We start from the raw sequence: 5,216 nt of genomic DNA on the forward strand, positions 1-5,216 counted from the left end.
GGGGCCGGGCGGCGGGGCGCGGCCTTCGGGGCGATGGGGGCGCGGGCCGCGGCGAGGCCCGGCGGAGGCGGGGCCTGGCAGCGCGGTGGCGGGGCTCGGAGGAGCGCGGTGACCGGAGGCGGCGGCACCGGCGCGGGCACGGCGGCGGGCGCGCGGGCGAGCGGCGGCGGCGAAACGGGCCGGGCGGGCCTCCCGCGGGCCCAGCGGGCCGGTAGCGGCGGCGGGCGCCGGAGTGACACGTGTCGCGTTTCGGTTGGTCCGGGGCGGCGGGCGGACGTGTCCGGCCCGAATCGGACACGTCCGGCGGCGGGAGAGGAGCGGGACTAGGGTTTTGCCCGAAAATTTCGGGGAGAGGCTATATTTATAGGTAGAAGGAGCTAGGAAGCTCCAAATGAGGTGTAGTTTTCGCCCACACGATCGTGATCCGAGGACGGAGAGCATGGAAGTGACTTAGATGGGTTATTGGGCTGCAACTCAAAAGAGGCCTTTGCGGTTATGCGGTTAACCATTGGAGTACCAAACGAGCTCCAAATGACCCAAAACTTGACAGGCAGTCTAACGGTGGTATACCAGTGCCACTTGGCATGGCTCGGTCCATTCCGAGAACGTTTAACATCCGCACACTAAAAGAGACAAGAGGGGTGCGCCGGTGCATGTGGGAGTGTCGGATTGCGAAACGGACAACGGGGGAAATGCTCGGATGCATGAGACGAACACGTATGCAAATGAGATGCACATGATGACATGATATGATATGCATGACATGAATAAAATGCAAAACAAAAGACAAAACCCAACCACGGAGGGAATATCATAACACATAGCCGAAAATGGCAAGAGTTGGAGTTACAAAGATGGAAAGTTACATCCGGGGTGTTACAACAACTTATGGGGGGTGAATAGCCGCTTTAAAATAATTATGGTTTAGGCTTGAACAAATGCGGAATAAACCTAGCGGTTAATTTGCCAAGCACAAAACCTACAACAAGTAGGCTCACCTATGTGCACCAACAACTTATGCTAAGCAAGATAAACAACTAAGTGATAGCACAAGATATATAACATGAAACACTATGGCTATCACAAAGTAAAGTGCATAAGTAAAGGGCTCGGGTAAGTGATAATGAGGCACGCAGAGACGACGATGCATCACGAAGTTCACACCCTTGCGGATGCCAATCTCCGTTTGGAGCGGTGTGGATGCACAATGCTCTCTAAGAAGCCACTAGGGCCACCATAATCTCCTCACGCCCATGTGATGTCTACTACATAACCTTCTTCTTGTAGACGTTGTTGGGCCTCCAAGTGCAGAGGTTTGTAGGACATTAGCAAATTTCCCTCAAGTGGATGACCTAAGGTTTATCAATCCGTGGGAGGCGTAGCATGAAGATGGTCTCTCTCAAACAACCCTGCAACCAAATAACAAAGAGTCTCTTGTGTCCCCAACACACCCAATACAATGGTAAGTTGTATAGGTGCACTAGTTCGGTGAAGACATGGTGATACAAGTGCAATATGGATGGTAGATATAGGTTTTTGTAATCTGAAATTATAAAAATAGCAAGGTAAATAATGATAAAAAGTGAGCACAAACGGTATTGCAATGCTAGGAAACAAGGCCTAATGTTCATACTTTCACTAGTGCAAGTTCTCTCAACAATAATAACATAACTGGATCATATAACTATCCCTCAACATGCAACAAAGAGTCACTCCAAAGTCACTAATAGCGGAGAACAAACGAAGAGATTATTGTAGGGTGCGAAACCACCTCAAAGTTATCCTTTCTGATCGATCTATTCAAGAGTCCGTAGTGAAATAACATGAAGCTATTCTTTTTGTTCGATCTATCATAGAGTTTGTACTAGAATAACACCTTAAGACACAAATAAACCAAAACCCTAATGTCACCTAGATACTCCAATGTCACCTCAAGTATCCATGGGCATGATTATACAATATGCATCACACAATCTCAGATTCATCTATTCAACCAACACAAAGTACTTCAAAGAGTGCCCCAAAGTTTCTAACGGAGATTCAAGACGAAAACGTGTGCCAACCCCTATGCATAAGTTCACTGAATCCGCAAGTTGATTACCCAAACATACATCAAGTAGATCACGTGAATATCCCATTGTCACCACAGATAAGCACGGCAAGACATACATCAAGTGTTCTCAAATCCTTAAAGACTCAATCTGACCAGAAACTTCAAGGGGAAAACTCAATTCATCACAAGAGAGTAGAGGGGGAGAAACATCATAAGATCCAACTATAATAGAAAAGCTTGCGATACATCAAGATAGTATCAACTCAAGAACACAAGAGAGAGAGAGAGAGAGATCAAACACATAGCTACTGGTACATACCCTCAGCCCCGAGGGTGAACTACTCCCTCCTTGTCATGGAGAGCGCCGTGATGATGAAGATGGCCACCAGTGATGGATCCCCCTCCCGCAGGGTGCCGGAACAGGGTCTCGATTGGTTTTTGGTGGCTACAGAGGCTTGCGGCGGCGAAACTCCCAATCTATTCTGCTCCTCGGAGGTTTCAGTATTTATAGAAATTTTTGGCGTAGGTCTCACGTCAGGGGGGTCTCCTGGCTGTCCACGAGGCAGGGGGGCGCGCCTAGGGGGGTGGGCGCGCCCTACACCCTTGTGGGAAGCCCAGGACTCTTCTGGCCCAACTCTTTCACCCCAGGGGCTTCTTTTGGTCCATAAAAAATCATCAAAAATTGGCACGTCAATTGGACTCCGTTTGATATTCCTTTTTTGTGAAATACTAAAATGGGCAAAAAACAACAACTTGGACTAGGCCTCCGGTTAATAGGTTAGTCCCAAAAATAATATAAAAGTGTATAATAGAGCCCATTAAACATCTAAAACAGATAATATAATAGCATGAATACTTCATAAATTATAGATACGTTGGAGACATATCACCCCGCACAATGCAAGAAGTCGTGATTCCACTAAGAGACCCTTGAGGGCGATCACCGAACCCGTACAAGTGGAAACCCTTGGGGACGGTCACCGAACCCGTACAAGTGGCAACCCTTGGGGACGGTCACCGAACCCGTACACTTTGGCAACCCTTGGGGGCGGTCACCAGTACCTGTCAAATCTCTAGGGGCAATCTCCACAACCTAATTGGAGACCCAGACGCTTGCCCGGAGCTTTACACCACAATGATTGAGCTCCGACAACACCAACCGTCTAGGGCACCAAGGCACCCAAGCGGAACAAGCTCTAGGGTGCCCAAACACCCAAGAGTAACAAGCTTCTTAACTTCACTTCTACGTATCACCATGGAGAACTCAAACCGATGCATCAAATGCAATGGCAAGGGAACACGAAGTGCCACTACAAAAAAATACACTTCCGTGCTGATACGTGTTTGTCACAGTAGGTCACGTTTTCTGTCATGCATGTACATCCATGACGATTTTATGACAGAATCAAGATAGTCATACCTGTGTTGTCGTAGAAGTGTTACATGACATTACCAAAATTATCATCACGGAAGTGTCCACTTTCATGACAATAAATCACGCGTCAGAGAAGTGCTTTCATCAAGGGTGACCGACACATGGCATCCACCATAACGTAACGCCGTTAAGTATCGGGTCGGGTTTTGGGTCCGATAACCCGTTAATAGCCCGGACCAATGGGAAATTTCCACGTGTGAAATTCTCATAGGCCGGATGAAACACCTGTCGGCTCGTCAGTGGGTCAGATAGGGGCCTATGATATGTCGACACGTGTGACGGCCCACCACTGGCCCATTTATCTTACAAAGCCGGCCCGTTTCACTTGGTCAAAAGTTAGCGGGCTGGGCCATGAAAAGCTTGTTAATGATCTCTTCGCAAATAGCCCATTTTACGGCCTGGTAACTCACGGCCCGTTAGGGCCTAATGGAAATCGGCCCAACAACATCATGTGGGCCGTCGAATATAACACCAGCCCATTTCACTTTCGGCCCATGTATGGCCCACGACGTCTTTCGTCCCATATGAGGCCTTCATATCTTTAGGCCCTTTAGAGGCCCCCGGTGACTGTAGCCCATAATGAACTGTAAATTTCTTTATACCCGTTAACGACCCATGATTCACATGGGCCGTTTCCAGCCCGTGTTAGCTTTCGGCCTATTGACGGCCCATACGTTCTTGGGCTCCTTTCCGGCCCTCTATTACTTCCGGTCCGTTACTGGCCTGTTCCCCTAATGGGCCATATTCGGCCCGTGGCAAGAGTCGGCCTGTTTCTGGCCTGTTAACCCGTAGCACCGTTTCCAGCCCGTCCTATATTTTGGCCCATTAACGACCCGTTATGCCTGTGACAGAATTAAGCCTTTGTTGTCCTCCGGTTTGTTAATGACCCGTTACCATGCTGGGACGATACCAATTACGCCCGTTTACGGCCCATGTACATCCATTTATCCGACGGCCCGAGGCACACCGATTCTATGACCCTGTTGGAGGTCCATTTATCGATGACCCGTAGGAGACCCATGGATCCTACGGCCCGTAGCAGGGTCAAGGTTACCACGGTCCGTATATGGCCCATGGTTGTTGCGGCCACTAGCAAACCAGGGAAAAAGAAGACTAGGAAATAAATAAGCCCGAAACTAACACTAAGCTATTAAGGCAATTGCACAGATTACATCCACTCGGCATCAAAGATCGCCACTAGTGCAAATATAGGGAACACCCTACACTATACAAAAATGGCTTGCTATTTTCTTCAGCCGGTGGCTGCACGTTAAGAACAAAATTTTGTATCGCACCAAAACAAATTACAACTATAAAACAAAAGGAAGGTTGGCATAAAAGTTAATAGTCTAGCAGATAAATGCACCACCAGAAGTTCAGAAGCTCAGTTCATTTGACCTGACTCCTACGTTTTCATGTTGTATTGTCCGATGGAGCACCATAACCTTCGCCTTCATTTCTCCTTGGCTCCTGAACAACATAGCAAATGTCTGATATTCTGGTTTCAAAACAATGCATATCTTGACGACATCGAACAATGTCTCTCCTTGTTTCACAAAGGGTCTTTGTTAGGGAATGGACTTGTGTCTGGAGCGCATATACATCATTGTTTTGAGCTTGCATATCTTGATCATGAGGCAGTTTGGACGAGATTGCCTTAACAACCAACCCAGTATTACACAGGAACGTGCTTTTGGCATTGTTAGTGGACAGGTACTGACCCAATGC

This window comes from Triticum dicoccoides, chromosome 1B, assembly GCF_002162155.2.
Source record: "Triticum dicoccoides isolate Atlit2015 ecotype Zavitan chromosome 1B, WEW_v2.0, whole genome shotgun sequence".
Lineage (NCBI taxonomy): Eukaryota > Viridiplantae > Streptophyta > Magnoliopsida > Poales > Poaceae > Triticum > Triticum dicoccoides.